A 19530-nucleotide genomic window follows, 5' to 3' on the forward strand; every position below is an offset into this window, starting at 1 on the left:
TCAGCAAGCCTTTCAAGAACTTCGCATACTTAGGCATTTGGGCCAATGCCTCAACAAAAGGAATACTAATGTGGAGTTGCTTGAACAAACTAAGGAACATCTTGTATTGTTCATCCCCTTGGTCATTTTTCAATCTAGAGGGATAAGGGATTCTTGGCTTGAAAGGTGGGGATGCCACCTCTTTATCTTTGCTTGTTACCTCTTCAACCTCTATAGCCTCGGGTGCATGTTCTTTTGGCTTCTCACTCGGAAGCCTACCTTCAACCTCATGACCACTTCTCAAAGTTATTGCCTTCACATGCTCTCTAGGGTTGGTCTCTGTATTGCTTGGTAAGCTTCCATGTGGCCTTTCGGAGAGAGACTTCGCAATTTGCCCCACTTGATTTTCAAGATTATGTAAAGTGGCGGTGTGGTTGCGAAGTGTAGCCTCGACTGATTCAAACCTTGTATTTGCAGATTGCATAAATCTAGCAAAGTGCTTCTCTAGGTCACTCATTCGGGTTTCCAAACCTGAGACTCTGTTTCCACCTAAGGGGCTTGTTGTTGTTGGAAACCCGGTGGCCCCATGGCCTTTTGTGGACCTTGATTAGTCCATGAGAAATTAGGATGATTCTTCCGACCCGAATTGTAGGTATTTCTATATGGGTTTCCTTGAGATCTCATGCCATTACCTACAAAATCAATGTTCTCCACTGAAGAACCATCACCAATAGAGATCGGGCAATCGGAGGGAGCATGTCCTCCACCACACCAGTTGCAATTAGTCACGGCCCCCACTCTGTTTGAAGTTAGAAGATCTAACTTCTTACCCAAATTCTCCACTTGAGCCGCCAATGAAGTTACAGCATCTATTTCATGGAGACCGGCCACCTTTTTCTTCTCCCTAGCATTCCATTGGTAGCTGTTTAACCCCATTTCCTCAATTAATTGACGGTCCTCATCGGGGGTCTTGCTACCTAAGGTACCTCCTACTGCAGCATCCAAGAGTTGCCTTGTACTCGTGTTCAAACCATTGTAAAAAGTTTGAACAATCATCCACTACGGGAATCAGTATTGCGGGCACTTTCTCAGGAGCTCCTTGAACCTTTACCATGTCTCGAATAGAGACTCCAATTCCAACTAAATAAAGGATGAGATCTCATTCCTAAGCTTTGCTGATTTTCCAGGAGCGAAATAACGGGCTAGAAAAGCTTCTACCATCTCCTCCCACGTGGTAATTGACGCTCTAGGTAATGAGTGTAGCCACTGTTTCGCTCTTCCTTTTAGGGAAAATGGGAAGGCTCTCAATTTGATGGCATCATACGTCACCCCATTTATCTTCAACATATCACACACCTCGAGAAAGCTCTCTATGTGACTGTTTGGGTCCTCATCGGCCAAATCATTGAATTGTGCGGATTGCTGCAACATGTGGATGAATGCTGGCTTTAGCTCAAAGTTCTGAGCTGTAATCGGGGGACGCACAATACTCGATTGTGTCCCCAACACTGAAGGTCTGGCATAATCGGATAATGTTTGCTGTTGCTCATTCTGTTCTGCCATGTTTTCAGATTCTTCTGCTTCCAAATCAGCTGAATTAGACTATTCTTGTACAGGCTCTTTCTCTTTTCTTCTAAGTGTACGTTCAAGCTCGGGATCCCCTTCAATCAATATTGAGGGATTCCCTCGGGTCATAACCTGGAGCTGCACCCAAAAAGAAAGAAAAAGAAATCAGAACGATGACAGAATAAGAAGATATGAAATAGAATGTATGGTGAAATAGCTAAGAAAACAAATTGCAAAGTATCTCTAAACGCCTACTGCCCGGCAATGGCGCCAAAAACTTGACAAGGTCCCCTTGCGTATATCCCGCTAGTGCACTGGTTTGTCGAAGTAATAATCCCGGATGAGCGGGTATCGAATCCATAGGGAATAGGGAATAAAAATACTTAATTAGATTCTTAGCTATGTGAAAGACCAATGATGATAAGTGTGACAATGATTCAATTCTCAACAATAAAAACAACAAGTAAGAGAGCAAAAGTAAAGAAGGGGGTAAGGCAATCGATAAAGATGGGGTACCCGGATAATGCCCCGCCTAGGATAATCGTTTCAAGTGCAAGAACCCTCTATTATGCTTCCTAATCAATGCAATGGTGAGAAATGGAAATCCTTACTTACATAGTCCAAAATCTAAGGTCAACTATGCCTAATTCTATACATGTCCCGGAGGAGAGATTAGATAACCTCTCAACCTCGCACTCGCATAGAGTTGCAATGAGCTGTAGGGATTCCAATTGATAAATCTCTTCCTAATTTTAGACCTAACCCTTTGGACCAGGCGGAAGGTCCCTAACCACGATTAAGCCCTAGATACTAAGATCACCTCAACGCTTCACTCTATTGTACGCGCAACTAAACCGCAGCGGAGAGTCATCCCTTAGACCATTCACTCTATTATGGCCGCAAAGAACTCGAGGAATGAAGGTAGAATCTATCACATCGGAGGGGAAAGGTGAGCTCCTGTACCTCTCGACTCACCGTCTCAGCCATCTCCAACCTAGCTTTGTCTAACACTCGTGGTGTGTCCCTCACTCACAAGGTTACCAACAAGAACTCTCAACCCTAGTGTCACTCTAGGGAAATGTTCATACAATCAAGAATTCAAGGTTGGAACTCACAATAAATATCAATTTATTGAAAGCATAATAAAGAGATTCAAAGAAACGAATACATCCTAGGGTTCACAAATACCCAAGTACCCACTAGGGGTTTAGCTCTCCATGGAGCTAAGTACAATCAAAGAAATAGAATGTAAAAGCAATGAATCCATAAAGAAACCCCTCGATGTCGGAGCCGTAGAACCTCTCCAAAACCCTAGCCAATACCCCTCAAAACCCTAGCCGAAGCCCTTTCTCAAGTTGGGGGAAAAGATGGAGAAGAGAATACTAAAATCGGGGCTGAATCGGCTTTTTATAGAGGTCGAATCGGGCGACTACACGGGCGTGGATGCTTCACGCGCCCGTGCAGGGATTTCCACAGGCGTGGATAATTTCCACACGCCCGTGTGTTTTCTCTAAGCTCTCGTTTTTCTCGGACGGCTGGGAGCAGGTCTTTGCTACATGCACTTGCTGCCGTGTTGCTCGGTGTTACCCGCTCACGGTACCCGTCCTGAATAGCTTCCCGAATCCATACTTTCATCGGAGTAACGCAAACGGGCACACGTTCACGTCGTGGATCACTTGCTTCTTCAATGATAGGCAAGTTGGTGGAGCTCTTGTTCTATGTGCATAAGTCGGAATGCTCGAGTGTGACTGCCTTTGTGCCCCTCCAATTAAATGTGCCAAACTCGAATAAGAGGAGGTTGGCACGTACTCTAGCATCTCACACCCGACCTATGTCTTTGCGTTTGAACCTTAGCAAGATTTCCTCCAAAATCAGTGCATTGTGCTCCACATTGGCTTCTTTCCTTCATACTCGGCCTCACTACCCTGCCTGCACGAAAGTAACATAAAAACACAGGTCTTAGTGTAAAACCCGAGAAAAGTAATGCTCAACATAAGGAATGAACGTTTCGCATTCATATCGCACGAGCACTTATAAGAGCTTACTCTCAAGTTCATAACCATTCCTTAAAGTGATTGCTTTCAGCCGCTCTCTTAGGTTTGCCTTTGTGTTACTAGGTAAGCTTCCTTGAGGTCTCTCCGTAAGTGACTTTGCAATTCATCCCATCTAATTCTCCAAATTATGCAATGATGCAGTGTGGTTGCAAAGTGTAGTCTTTGGTTACTACCTTGTCCAACTCTGTCATCCAATTCTCTAAACCTGAACTTCGATACTCCAAATTCAAAGACTATAGTTGCTGAAAACCTAGTGGTGCCAAAGGTCTCAGCTACTCTTGATTGCTCCAAGAAAAAATTGGGTTGATTTTGCCACCCCGGATATAAAGTGTTATGCCCTTTCACCGCATTCATCCACACCCATCGTAGCATCATCCATGGCCCCATTGATCTTGAGCATGTCATACACTTCTAAGATGTCCTCGATGTGGCTATTTGAATATTTACTTATAAAACCATTAAACTCTACACACTACTGTACCAGCTGGATGAAAGTGGGCTTGAGCTCAATGCTTTGAGATGTGATCAGGGGCTTAGTAATGCTAGATTGCTTGCAACAAACTATAGGTCTTGCATAATCTAAGATTGACCTCTATTGCCCCTTCTATACAGCCATGTTATCAGACCCCTCAAACTCTATTTTAGCTTGATAGTTCCATTCATGTATAGGTTTCTTCCATCATCTATGAATTCTTCGCTCAATCTATTCATCATCATTAACTAATGTTGAATGGAAAATGATAAGTGCTAAATTGATCATATTTTCTATATCATTTATACTACATCTCGCATGAAATTGTACTTTTTTAATGTCTCATTATGATAAAATTTCATTCTTTTGTTCACAATGACCTTTATTTCTATTTTAGGAAGAAAGAAGTGAATTTGAGGATGTGCTGAATCAAAATGAACCAAAGTTGCTGAATCAAGGCTGCACCACTACTCACAAAGAGCGTTATGGCAATACACAACACCCGTTGTCTACACTCACCACTACTATGATCAAGCCGTGATAGCATGAGCCCACTGGTAACAACATAGAAGCCATAATTTCCTCACAATGGCCATTGTAAAATCTATAATGGCCATTGTCAAGACACATAATGGGCAAAGACTTGTGGTAAGGGCGTGGTAGAGACGATTACTATAAATACCCCAGTATTCCCTAAATTCGTGGAGACTCTTTTCCTAAAGAAGCTATGACGGTTAGATTTCTGAAGATCTGAACGGTGGAAGATAGTGTTGCTTCCATATTAAAACGGATTCCGGTGGATTTCTCAAGAGTAAGTCAATGTGCATCATTAGAGAAGATCGTATGACAGGCATCTTCAAAGATCATTATCAAAGGGGGGTGAGTGACACACATCATTGGACAATCTTGGGATCCCCTCTAATCCCCATCTTCAGAGGACTATTGGGGGGAGTTAGTCTAGTAATACATTAAACACTTATTTATTCTTTATTTGGTCTTGTGTTTCTCTTCTGCTTTGATGCTTTATTTTGTATGATCCATGAGAATCTAATTCAAGGGGAATTATATGCCTAGGTCCCTCGGTTATTATTTATGAATCTTGATTGATTAATATAAATTGTTCTAGTTTTTGTAATCAATGCTTGTTCTTAATTGATTATTACATGTTGATGTGGATAAGGTAGATATGGCCGCATATTGATGACACCCATGCCATGATAGATATATGTATGTTCTAAGGGTTTAGGCATTGCTAGGTTTTCAGATTTGGTATTCATTGTCCCTTAGGCTTTGGGTCTGATAAGTCTCTTCTCGAGGAATTCTTATACTTAAGACGAACATAGGAAGTTGGGGTAGAAGAGATTCCATCTTAAGTTCATAGTGATTTAGACCTAGTCGCATGGTAGTGGTGCTAGTAGGCCTTTGAATTCCCCTGTTTTAAACTTAGAACTCAATTAACACTTAACGCCTATCATAATTAATAATCAAGATACTTATAGTACATACTCCCAACTTCTTCTAAGTGTACTTAGCATCATCCATGGCCCATTGATCTTGAGCATGTCACACACTTCTAAAAAGTTCCTGTAGTGACTATTTGGATCTTCATTTGCCAAACCATTAAACTGTACACACCACTATAGCATCTGGATGAAACCTATCTTGAGCTAAAAGCTTTGAGCTATGATCAGTGGCCTGACAATGCTAGATTACATGCCACAAACTGTAGGTCTTGCATAATTTGAGGGTGACATCTATTTCTTTTTCTGCTCAGCCATGTTATTAGACGTCTCAACCTTTATTTCAGCTTGCTAGTTTTGTTCTTGTATAGGTTCCTTCCCCCATTTATGAATTTCTACAAACATAGGCAATGAAAATAAGCAATTGAGAACAAAAAGAATTAAAGGGGAGTTTATCCAACTTTCCTAAACATGAAGAGTGATGTTGCCGCTCTCAACATTTTTTCCACACTCCAATCAACCACACACAATCCCTGAGATGAGATAAGAGGCACACAATTGAAACTGAACAAACGCAACAAAAGAAAAGCAAGAAAAATTAAAAATACAGAATGCAAATGTATAAATGAAACAAACAAAAATATTAGTTTCGCAAGGGAGTCCCTTTGTTAACTGAACTGAATAAGTCAACAAATACTGAAACGAAAGAAAGTACAAGTCCATAATATAAAATAGAAATATTGAAAGCTACTTAATTCAAAACTAAATATTCTCGTATGGTGAATCAAGTGATGGGTCTGCATCATCATTAGAAGAAGAAGAACCAGGCTCCCGTAGGTTTGAAGTATCGACCCTAATATGTTGAGAAGGACACATAGGGGAGACGGGCTCAGGTGAGAGATGAATGCCTGACACATCCATATATGCATGTAAACCGCAAGTGCACTGGTGTCAAAGTAATAATCCCAGATAAATGGGTATCGTATCCACAGAGAGTAGGGAATAAAGACACTTGAGTTGTTTCTTAACTAATGTGGAAGATGAATAGTGATAAGTGTGAAAAAATATAAAATAATGAAAATAAAAACAACAAGATAGAAGGCACAAGTAAAGGAGAAGGTAAGCCAATCGATAAAGATGGGGTACCCGGATATTGATCCGCCCAGAACAATTGTTTCAAGTGCAAGAACTCTCTATTATACTTCCTAATTAATGCAACAATGAGTCGTGGAAATCCTTAATTACATGATCCCAAATCTAAGGTCAACCATGCTAACTCTATACATGTCCCGGAGGAAAGATTGAATAACCTCTCAACCTTCACTCGCATAGAATTGCAATGAGCTCTAGGTATTCCATATGATAAACCATATTCCTATGTATAGACCTAACCCTTTGGTCCAGGTGAAAGATCGGTAGCCACAATTAAGCCCAAGATGCTAAAATCACTTCAACGCTTCACTCCGTTGCACTCACAACTAAGGCCAGCAGAAGGTCATCCCTTAGCCCATTCACTCTACTATAACCACAAAGAACTCTTGGAATGTGGAGGTAGGATAGATCACACCGGAGGGAAAAAGGGACGCTCCGCTACCTCTCGACTCACCCTCTTAACCCTCTCCAATCTAGCTTTGTCTAACTGTCATGGTGTATCCCTCACTCACAAGAGTTGCCAAGAAGAACTCTTAACCCTAGTGTCACTCTAGGAGAGCATTTATACAATCAAGTCTCCAAGATTGGAACTCACAATAAACATCAATTAATTGAAAGCATAATAAAGTGGTTCAATAAAACGAATATATCCTAGAGTTCACAAATCCCCAAGTACCCACTAGGGGTTTAGGTCTCCATAGAGCTAGATACAATCAATGAAATCGAATGTAAAAACAAAGCATCCATAGAAAACCCCCTCGTTAGTCATGGCGATGGTCTTGTGAAGAGTCCTCTACTTGTCGCAAGGGTCCCTTTGTCTGGCCTAGGATACACCTCGCCGGATCGGGCCCGACGAAAGCTCTCCCACTAACCTTTTTCCAAATGGTGTACAATGTCAGAGTCATAGAACCTCTCCAAAGCCCTAGCTAAAACCTCTCAAAACCCTAGCCACCGCCCTCTCTCAAGTTGGGGAAAAGATGGAGAAAAAAACGCTGAAATCAGGGCTGAAATCGGCTTTTAAAAGGCTGGGATCGGGAATCCACACGCCCGTGTAAGCGCCCCTGTGGATTTTTCACAGGGGCGTGTGGAATTTCCACACGCTCGTGTGGATTCTGTGTTTTCCAGTTTTCTCGGCCGACTGTGAACAGTGCTGGTACAATATTCTTGCTACAGTACCCTACTACAGTACCATCACAAAATACTCCCGAATCCATGCTTTCATCGAGGTAACGCAAACGGACACACGTTTACGTCATGGATCGCTTTGCTTCTTCAATAACGGACATGTTGGTTGAGATCTGCACAAGTCAGAATGCTTGAATGTGACTGCCCTTGTGCCCTCTAAATAGTTGTGCTAACTCGAATATGAGGAGGTTGGCACACATTCCTGCATCTCGAACCTGACCTATGTCTTCGCGTTTGAACATTAGCTAGATTTCCTCCAAATTGGTGTATTACGACCCACATTGGCTTCTTTCTCTCATAATCGGTCTCACAACCTTACCTGCATGAAAGTAACATAAATACACACGTATTAGCGTTAAAACTCGAGAAAAGTAATGCTCAACACAAGGAAAGAACACTTTGTATTCTTATCGCACAAGCACTTATCAAACTCCCAAGTTCTAACAAGTGTCAATCGGACGAAAATTCCTAGAAATTCAAGCAAAAACTAGAGCATGAAAACATTCAATGTTAAAAATTCTCCTAAACTCAAGAATACAATCAATGCAACTAAGGTGAACCGCCATTGGCTATGTGAGCATGTATATCTATCAAAACTACTATAAAAGAGATGCGTGCACTATGAAACTCCCCCCAACACTTAAGTTGTACATTGTACCCAATGTAAACATGCAAGCTCATTCATAATGTAAATCAATTAAATTCAGATGTGGGAGAAGCAATCAAAACAATACTCCCCTGACTCCTAGTGTTTCATTTGATGGAGCTAAGTCCTTGTGACTGTTGTTCCAACAGACTGTGAACCCACACAGCCAAGTACCGAAACACCTTGGCCGTGCCCATGACAAAGTCTCAATTCCCATGATGACAAGACCATCTGCACGCATACACGAGTGGGTTCAGTGAAGCTCAATAAAAACAAACATAACTCGAGTATACAAATGATAAGACAATGAATACAACTCAAGATACAAAATGAAAATAAACTCAGAAGGAAAGTCCTTTATGAGTATACAAGTCCAAAATGAAATGTGGAAGTAAAAGACGAGGAAAATAAAATCAAGTGTCGATGTCGTCTTCTTTCTCTACTGCTAGTGATAAAGTACATGGTGGGTCATCTGATGCAGGAATAGGGAATGGAGGTGCCAAAGAAGTCGAGGGGGCCTGAGGAGGCCTCGGCCGTAGGACAAATGATGTGCTGATGTCTCGCTCTAAGATCTATTGTAATGTCTTAAAATGTGCCATGAACTTTGTATACTGTACGGCCTGCGCAGCCCTAATATCGGCAATCTCTGCTCGAGCCTTTGCTACCTCTGTCCGTATCATCCCCATAGCACTCTCGAGCCTCTCAAAGCGATCCAGGGCTCGAGATGGTGAAAACATGCACACGGGGGGGTGGGTCCTTTGTCACGGGAGCTGCCTCGGTCTCCATAGGTGCTGACTAAGGCTCGGGGGCAGGCTAGGAAGCCTTAGCATCATCTCCCTCCTCCTCGGCTATCTCTAGGACCGGTAGAACTAGAGCATAAACACCCATTTGAACCCTACGGACCATGCCCATCAATCTCATCGTCTCCAGGCTCAAGGGCGCAGGTATACTCGTCTTCTCGGCCCCGCGAATCGCGCCGAAAAGACCCATACCCAGAGCTAATCTCATAATGTATCGACCCGAGAAGATCACTCCCAATCTGGCATACTAGCCCTGACGTCGAATGTACTCATGGACGATGTGCCCTAGATGTTTCGGTATGAGCTGCATCATTGAATATGAGTATAGAAGCTCCTGCCGGCTCAGAACGCCAGTGATATCACCACGGCCATTCACTGACCTGCTCATGATGGCATGTAGATATCGGTACACAGGTTGGGAAAGGCACGTGGCCTTGGACACCCCAGGCTCATACTGGCCCTGACCACATAATTCTCTATAAGCTCTCTATGGGGTCAGAGCTCCAGGATAATCTGTCGGTAACTGAGAGTACTCCTCAGTATCTGTAAATACCTCCTCGTAAAAGCTGAGCTGAATTGAAAACTGAGTGATACTCAGACCATAGTGATGTCCAAGTGCTCTAAACTGAACTACGTCGAGATCGTCGAATATTGGATAGGATCTGTCGAACTCAAATGACGAGAGAACCTCCAGTGTAAGCTCCCGGATGGCTGGCTCTCTAATTGACAATAACTGCCTCCAACCACCCACTGAAACGATAGCCTCGACCTCATCAGCGAACTCATCCCCCTACTGCAAATCTCTCAATATACTCGTGTCTAAGAACCGAGTCTGTCCAAACCAAAGTCTCGACAGATGCTCAAAACAAGCTTGATGCTTAGGGAGAGTGAATCTTATGCTCTCGGCCTCAGGAGATGACTCTCGCAGTCGCTTATCAGCTTGCTTCTTTGACCTGGGTCCTATAGTCTGCAAACATTGATAAGGAATTGATCAACAAATTTAATTAAACATAGCCGCAGAAATCCACACGGTCGTGCCAAATTTCCGCACGCCCGTGTGGATCCACGGGCAGTGAACAAATGCACGGCCACGCTTCAAACTCCACAAATGCACCATTACAACGCTTTTACTTCGTTCTAAATATAAATAATCATTCTAATTTTAGAAAGGAAGCATTATTGACTAGTTTCATTGATGAAAATCATGAATTTACGAAGGAAATCAAAGATAGGGCTTACCATCGAGTTGAGATGAGAAAGCTTTAAACGGCCGAAAAACCAAGCAAAATCCTTCCAAATTGGCGATATGAGGTCGGGAAACAATATAGAAGTGCTCTCAGACAATTGGAGGATATTAGGGTGAAGAGAAACGATAATCCTTTTAAAAGGACTCGGGCTCTTGGAGTTCTGTACATCCGCATGGGCGTGCCGAAATTAATTACAAACGCCCGTGTACCTCCACAGGAAGGTTCACAGGGGCGGGTGCATGCCCCTGTGTGCTCTCGGGAAAACACTCACTGCCTCTGAACACAAACACACGGGCGTGTGAGAAATACCCACACCCGTGCGCCCGACCCACAGCGGCAGTCGTATGCCCATGTGGCTGCTCTGGAGATCCGAGAAAAATTTCTAAGTGTTCCGCACGCCCGTGTGGAAATTCCGCACGGGCGTGGGCATTCACAAGCCTAACTCACAGGGCCAAGCGCCCACCCCTGTGACTTCTCGGGATGAAGAGAGCTCCTCTGCAGAGATTCGCATGGGCATGAGGAAATTACCCACGCCCGTGTGATTTTCACAAGGTCGCCCATAGGGGCGAGTCCACGCCCCTGTGTGCTTTTGGGCAAATCTGCCAATTTCTGTATAAATTCACATGCCCGTGCGGAAATTACCCACGGGCGTGTGAGAATTGCATGGTCGTTCACAGGGGCGAGTCCATGACCCTGTTCCTTCTCTGGATGAGCTCGCAATACAAAACAATGGGTGTGTGTTAATTCCACACGCCCGTGTGTTTTCTCTGGATGCCTTAGAAAATTCTACAGGCTCTACAAAAAATTTCTTAACATGTTTACACACTCAAAGCCTGCCCCAATATGCAATTTATACCTGTGAAAAACATGAGAAATAGCTCAAACGACCAAAACTTCGCCAAATTCACATGAAAACACACGATAAACTTGAAAACCCACGATAAAATTATAGCAAAAATATAAAACATCAAGACACCAACACTCAACAATTTATTCAAGCAACACTAAACTACCAAATTAAGAAAACAGTAAACACTTGGGTTGCCTCCCAAGATGCGCTTGTTTAACGTCACTTAGCTTGACGTACCTTGTCTTACCTTACGGTGGCTCATAGATGAAAGTTACCCTCTTACCCATGGCTTGGAAACATGATGAGCAAAATCTCTTGATGGTAGAGGATGAATTGTCGGGCTTGGGACCTCCTAGCAATGATTCACCAAGTTTGTTCAGTTCATGCATGTCTCCAATAGCCTTCGAGCGTTTCTGGTGGCGTCTCCTAGCCCTCTTCAATTTATGGAGCACCTTCTTCAAGATCACCAGGATAGATGGTACTTCTTCCGTCGAACCAAGCATCATTACTTCTTCATTGTCCTCCTCTTGGTCGAACAAGCCTTTGTATGGATCCGGATTGAACATTTCCTGCATGTATTCATCAACAATCTCATCAGTAGCGTCTAGAAAATACAAAGTATCAGCGAAATCAAGAGAATGCCGCATGACTTCAGCAAGGCGGTATATGAGCTTGTCATCTCCAAATCTCAAAGTTAGCTCTCCGCTGTCCTTGTCAATCAATGCCTTGGAAGTCCGCAAAAACGGCCTCCCAAGTATCAAGGGTACATCCGAATCCTCATCGACATCTAGCACTATAAAGTCTACAGGAAATATATACTTGTCCACCTTGACAAGCACATCTTCGATGATACCCCTCGGATGTCTCACCGTTCAATCCACCAATCGCAAAGTCATCCGAGTAGGCCTAGGCTCGCCCAAGCCTAGCTTTTGAAAGAAGGTGTATGGCATGACGTTGATACTGGCCCCTGAGTCCGCCAATACCATTTCTTCACCTAGATTGCCAATATTACATTGAATGATGAAGCTTCCCGGGTCTTTCTTCTTGTTCGATATGTTCTTTTGCAAAACCGCCGAGCAAGATGCATCTAAAATCTCTGAAGCACTCTCCTCTAACTTCCTTTTGTTGGTCAACAAGTCTTTCAAGAATTTTGCATACTTAGGCATTTGGGCCAATGCCTCAACAAAAGGAATATTAATGTGGAGTTGTTTGAACAAACTCAGGAACTTATTGTACTATTCATCCCCTTGGTCATTCTTCAATCTAGAGGGATAAGGGATTCTTGGCTTCAAAGGTGGGGATGCCACCTCCTTCTCTTTGCTTGCTCTCTTCTCAACCTCTATAACCTCGGGTGTGTGTTCATTTGGCTTCTCACTCGGAAACTTACCCTTAACCACATGACCACTTCTCAAAGTGATCGCCTTCACATGCTCTCTAGGGTTGGTCTCGGTGTTAATCGGCAAGCTTCCTTGTGGCCTTTCTGATAAGGACTTCACAATTTGCCCTACTTGATTTTCAAGATTATGCAAAGAGGCGGTGTGGTTGCGAAGTGTAGCCTCAACTGATTGGAACCTTGTATCAGATGATTGTACAAACCTAGTTAAGGCCTTCTCCAAATCGTTCATTCGGGTCTCCAAACCTGAAACTCTGTTTTCCATGTTTGGGGCTTGCTGTTGTTGTTGGAAACCCGGTGGCCACATGGCCTTTTGTGGACCTTGGTTGCTCCACGAGAAATTGGGATGACTCTTCCAACCCGGATTATAAGTATTGCTGTATGGATTTCCTTGATTCCTCATGCCATTACCCACAAAATCGACATTCTCAACCGAAGATGCATCACCAATAGAGATTGGGCAATCGGAGAGAGCATGTCCTCCACCACACCGGGTGCAAGTAGTCACGGCCACCACGCTATTCGAAGTTAGGAGATCTAACTTCTTACTCAATGATTCCACTTGAGCCGCCAATGAGGTTACTGCATCTAACTCATGGAAGCCGGCCAACTTTTTCTTCTCTCTTGCATTCCATTGGTAGCTGTTTAACCCCATTTCTTGAATTTATTGACGAGCCTCACCGGGGGTCTTGCTATCTAAGGTACCTCCTGCTACCGCATCCAAGAATTGCTTTATACTTAGATTCATACTGTTGTAAAAGGTTTGAATAATCATCCACTCCGGGAATCCGTGTTGCGGGCACTTTCTCAGAAGCTCCTTGAACCTTTCCCATGTCTCAAATAGAGACTCCAATTCCAACTATACAATGGACGAGATCACATTCCTAAGCTTTGCAGATTTTCTGGGAGGAAAATATCGGGCAAAAAAACTTCTACCATCTCCTCCCATGTGGTAATCGAGGCTCTAGGTAATGAGTGTAGCCACTGCTTCGCTCTACCCTTTAAGGAAAATGGGAAGGCTCTCAACTTGATGGCATCATCCGTCACTCTGTTTATCTTCAGCATATCACATACCTCGAGAAAGTTCTCTATATGACTGTTCGAATCCTCATCCGCCAAACCATTAAACTGTGTGGATTGGTGTAACATGTGAATGAATTGCAGCTTCAGCTCAAAGTTCTGAGCTGTAATCGGGGGACGCACAATGCTCGATTGTGAACCCAATACTGAAGGTCTGGCATAATCGGATAATGTTCGCTGCTGCTCATTTTGTTCTGCCATGTTTTTAGATTCTTCTACTTCCAAATCAGCTAGATTTGCACAGGTTCTTTCCCTTTTCTTCTCAGTGTACGTTCAAGCTCGGGATCTCCTTCAATCAATATGGAAGGGTTTCCTCGGGTCATAACCTGGACCTGCACCCAAAAAGAAAGAAAAAGAAATTAGAACGATGATAGAATAAGAAAATATGAAATAGAATGAATAAATGAATAGCTAAGAAAACAAAGTGTAAATTATCTCTAAACGCCTACTCCCCGGCAACGGCGCCAAAAACTTGACACGTCCGTATATGCGTGCAAACCACAAGTTCACGGGTGTCAAAGTAATAATCCCAGATGAGTGGGTATCGTATCCGTGGAGAGTAGGGAATAAAGACACTTAAGGTGTTTGTTAACTAATGTGGAAGATGAATAGTGATAAGTGTGACAAAATATGAAATAACGAAAATAAAAACAGCAAGATAGAAGGCACAAGTAAAGGAGAAGGTAAGCCAATCGATGAAGATGGTGTACCCGGATATTGATCCACCTAGGACAATTGTTTCAAGTGCAAGAACCCTCTATTATACTTCCTAATTGATGCAACAATGAGTCATGAAAATCCTTAATTACATTATCCAAAATCTAAGGTCAACCATGCCTAACTCTATACATGTGCCGGAGGAAAGATTGAATAACCTCTCAACCTCGCACTCACATAGAATTGCAATGAGCTCTAGGGATTCCAAATGATAAACCCTATTCCTATGTATAGGCCTAACCCTTTGGTCCAGGTGAAAGATCTCTAGCCACAATTAAGCCCTAGATGCTAAAATCACTTCAACGTTTCACTCCGTTACACTCGCAACTAAGCCCCAGCGGAAGGTCATCCCTTAACCCATTCACTCTACTATAGCCACAAAGATATCTTGGAATGTGGAGGTAGGATAGATCACACCGGAGGGGAAAGGGGACGCTCTGCTACCTCTCGACTCACCATTTCAATCTTCTCCAATCTAGCTTTGTCTAACTCTCATGGTGTGTCACTCACTCACAAGAGTTGCCAAGAAAAACTCTCAACCCTAGTGTCACTCTAGGGGAGCATTCATACAATCAAGTCTCCAAGATTGGAACTCACAATAAACATCAATTAATTGAAAACATAATAAAGAGGTTCAATGAAACGAATATATCCTAGGATTCACAAATACCCAAGTACAGCTCCATAGAAATCAAATAAAATCGAATGTAAAAACAAAGCATCCATAGAAAACCCTCTCGTTAGTCGTGGCGATGGTCTTGTGGAGAGTCCTCTACTCATCGCAAGGGTCCCTTTGTTTGGCCTAGGATACATCTTGCCGGATCGGTGCCGATGAAAGCTCTCCCACTAACCTTCTTCCAAATGGCGGGCGATGTTAGAGGCGTAGAACCTCTCAAAAGCCGTAGCCAATACCTCTCAAAACCCTAGCCGCCTCCCTCTCTCAAGTTGGGGAAAAGATGAAGAAAAAAAATGCTGAAATCGAGGCTGAAATCGGCTTTTAAAGGGCTGGAATCGGGAATCCACACGCCCGTGTGAGCACCTCTGTGATTTTTCACACAAGCGTGTGGAATTTCCGCATGCCCGTGTGGATTCTCTGTTTTCCGGTTTTCTCCGCCAGCTATGAATAGTGTTGGTACAGTATTCTTGCCACAGTGCCCTACTACAGTACCAGACCGAAATACTCCCGAATCCGTGCTTTCATTGAGGTAATGCTAACAGGCACATGTTTACGTCGTGGATCTCTTTGCTTCTTCAATAACGGATATGTTGGTGGAGATCTTGTTCTATATGCACAAGTCGGAATGCTTGAATGTGACTGCCATTGTGCCCCTCCAAATAGTTGTGCTAACTCGAATACGAGGAGGTTGGCACACATTCCCGCATCTCGAACCCGACCTATGTTTTCGTGTTTGAACCTTAGCAAGATTTCCTCCAAATTGGTGCATTACGACCCACATTGGCTTCTTTCTCTCATAATCAGTCTCATAACCCTACGTGCATGAAAGTAACATAAATACACACATATTAGCGTTAAAACACGACAAAGGTAATGCTCCACACAAGGAAAGAAAACTTTGTATTCTTATCGCACAAGCACTTATCAATGCCCAAGTGCTAAGCCATCCTAACCGTGCTCATCTGTAGCCACCTGAATGCTGAAAAAGAACATATAACATCCTCAGTGTTGTTAGAGGAGGTGCGAGGAGCAGTATTAGTAGGTCAACATACATGGTATTTGACCCCTCGAGTGCCATGTATATGCTATAACATCCCCATCAACCACACGATCTCAAGGGTCATGGAAGAGACGCCACCCAAAACACTCATCATGTACAACCCTTCAAGGATAGGCATGCCCTAACAAGTTCATTATGTAAGGGTTGATAAACATGGAATGAATACAAGGGTCAGTCCACTATTGCGTAATAGATTCAGTGACCTCATAGCCTAAATGTAGCTCGAACCCGTCAAGCATGGACAGCAGGAAATCAAAGTCACGTCGTGTAATGATGCCAATGTTGGCAGGGTCGCATGTCAGGGTATAACTAAGAAAAAAATGAATATACCTCAGGATGGGGGAATGGGTGTAGTAGCCTTAGAACAATGAGGGTCATAGGCGGGATCAGTGCTGAGCCTCATCTATGCATCCTCGAGAGGCTCTACAATCAGCCGGGAGATCAATAAAGAATCATAAGCAAGGGTTCAAGTGAACTCCGCATCATAGATTGCCAGCTGATAAGTGTCTAAATGTAGGTGTTTTCATATATGTATCGTATGCACTTTGCATGTATTTTGTGAGGTTTGATGCCCGTTTCGCGCTTAATCGTCTATTATTTGCTTTGTAGGGCATATGGAAGCCATGGAGAACAAGAAGATATCATTTTGGCAAAAAGAGAAGAAAAATAGAATTTTCATACTACCCCCATACTACCCAAGATGGGGGCCGTATGCATCGTGAGCAAATGGATTGATTTGGTGTTCGTCCGATTTCCATACTACCCGAGTATACGGGGCCGTATGGAGGCCGTATGCACCCCGTATGGAACGCGATCCTAGGGTTTCGAGTGCTATACGACCCTCCCATACGACCCCTATACTGCCCGTATGCCCTCGGGGGTATATATACTCACTTTTAGGGCTGATTAGGGGACTTTTGTCTGGCCGACTTTTGGGAGATCATTTGGGAGATTTTTGGGCGACCTTTGGGGAGGAGAAGAAGGGCAAGAAAGCTAGAAGATCATTCAAGCCCAAGGTCCAAGGCTCTCAAGGCAAGAAGGCAACATCATTCAAAGGGGAGATCGATCATGACTTGAAGGAAGAACCGCGGCTGGAGGAAGCGTTATTCGGCATTCCTTTGGCGGGGGAAGCGTCATTCGGCATATTCTTGCCTCATCCTTCACCATTTCATCTAGGGAGTGTCATACTATGTCTTTGTTTCATGTTTTGCTTGATTGTATGCTTTGTTATGAGATGATGACACACTAGACCCCCAAGGCCACCGGGTGTTGGTGAACCTTGGGGGGTTTTATCATGTATTTTGAATGATTACTTGTTAATTCTATGCTTGGGTATTTTTGAGATCTAATCCATTGTTTTAATGCTAAGTGTTACACCAAGGAGAAATCCGTAGCTCTTTTATGAATGATGCATGTAAATGTGACTTGCTCGCATGTATTAGGTCATGAATGGATTAGAAGGGGATACTTGTATCATCACGCCGAGAAATCGGGTGTTTGGTAGCCCTCCATGTAGGTTTAATCCGAAGAAGAGTAGGTTTATTCCTAAGCGAGATTTCCTTGTACTTAATGCAATCGTAGGAATGTAGATTTGGATGAAATTCCTATCTATGTTCGTATGGGATTAGGGTTCAATCGCCGAGAAATTGGGGTTGTTCTAATCTTGGAATCTCATGGTCCAATTTACCCTTGCATCTTTAAATCATCATCCATGTTGCATGATAACCCCTCAAGGGGATCCACATCCATAGGCCTTTGTACTTCATTGATTCTCTTGCTTGCTTATTGCTTGTTCTCTCTAATTTGCTAGCAAATCTTGTGTTTAGTTTTATTTGTATTTAGTAGAGTAAATCCATCACTTAAGATCTTAGGCTAGATAATAGCTCGAGAAGGAGTAATAGGAGATCCTTAGCCCCGTGGAATACGATCCTCGTGTCTTTGCACGAGGTATTACTTGGCGATCCCGTACACTTGCGGGGAAGCGATCAAGTTTTTGGCGCCGTTGCCGGGGACCATTAAGGAATTCTAGGAAACTTTTAGATTATTACTCTAGCCATTTCATTCTTTACTCATTTGTTGTTTTTCTTTTCCCTTGATCTTAACTCTCTATCATTTTTCTTGGTTGTGCAAGGTACTGTGCATGACACGGTCGAATCCGTCGCCTTTGATTACACCGGATAGTGAAATTGAAAGAACTTTGCATCGGAGATTGAGAGAAGTTGGTGAAGGGTCGGGTACACAGAACATCAAAATTGAGGATAGAGTGTCTACAATCATGGCCGAAGAACGACGTACTTTATCCGAATATGAGAGACCCCAATTTACGGGTGATGAGTTCAGTGTTCAAGCACCGTCAGTGGCATCCAACAACTTTGAAATTAAAGCAAGTACAATTGGCATGATCCAAAATTCAGTCCAATTCAATGGTCTTGCCCATGAGGATGTGCATGACCACCTTTCCCAGTTCCTCCAAATTTGCTCTACATTCAAGATCAATGGGGTGTCGGACGATGCTATCCGTTTGAGACTATTTCCATTCAGTTTGAGAGATGGAGCTTATCGTTGGCTTACCTCATTGTCTCCGGGATCTATTAAAACATGGAAGGACATGGTGGAGAAGTTCCTTGGAAGATATTTTTCCGCCAAGCAAAGCGGCGAAGTTGAGGCAACAAATTTCAGCCTTTAAACAAGGGGAGTCCGAAACATTGTTTGAAGCTTATGAAAGATTCAAGGATCTCCTTAGAAGGTGCCCCCACCATGGTTTTTTGCTTCATGGATGCGAGTACAAATCATTTTACAATGGGCTAAATTATGCTACTCGCCAACTCATTGATGCCACGGCGGGCGGTTCCCTTAGCAACAAGTACCCCGATGAGGCCGAGCAATTACTTGAGTCAATGGCAAGCAATGAATCACATTGGGCCTCAAGGGGATCTTCACAAAAGACTGCTGGGCTTTATGAAGTAAGTAGTGATAATGCCTTAGCCGCAAAGGTTGACGTGTTGACTCGAAAGATTGATCTTCTTATGGGCAGTAGTTCAAGGCCCGAATCGGTGCTAAGTTGTAGTACTTGCGGTGGTGGGCACGGTGCAGCCCAATGTCCGATTGCTAGCTCATCTGTTGCATCCGTTGAGAATGTGGACTACATTGGGGGGCAACGCAATCAAGGGAACCCATATAGTTCAACATACAA

General features: G+C 43.3%; 3 non-coding genes across 3 annotated transcripts; 2 read left to right on the top strand and 1 right to left on the bottom strand.

The window, feature by feature from the left end:
* Positions 1-1045: 1045 nt before the first annotated feature.
* LOC120250965 lies at positions 1046-1152 on the top strand. Its single transcript, XR_005533292.1, has one exon. It is a non-coding gene; the product is annotated as a small nucleolar RNA R71 (small nucleolar RNA).
* Positions 1153-13589: 12437 nt separating this feature from the next.
* Positions 13590-13696, top strand: LOC120250851. The gene has a single exon (XR_005533184.1). It is a non-coding gene; the product is annotated as a small nucleolar RNA R71 (small nucleolar RNA).
* A 5298-nt stretch (positions 13697-18994) lies between these two features.
* LOC120250942 lies at positions 18995-19101 on the bottom strand. Its single transcript, XR_005533271.1, has one exon. It is a non-coding gene; the product is annotated as a small nucleolar RNA R71 (small nucleolar RNA).
* Positions 19102-19530: the final 429 nt, after the last annotated feature.

This window comes from Dioscorea cayenensis, chromosome 19, assembly GCF_009730915.1.
Source record: "Dioscorea cayenensis subsp. rotundata cultivar TDr96_F1 chromosome 19, TDr96_F1_v2_PseudoChromosome.rev07_lg8_w22 25.fasta, whole genome shotgun sequence".
Taxonomy (NCBI): domain Eukaryota; kingdom Viridiplantae; phylum Streptophyta; class Magnoliopsida; order Dioscoreales; family Dioscoreaceae; genus Dioscorea; species Dioscorea cayenensis.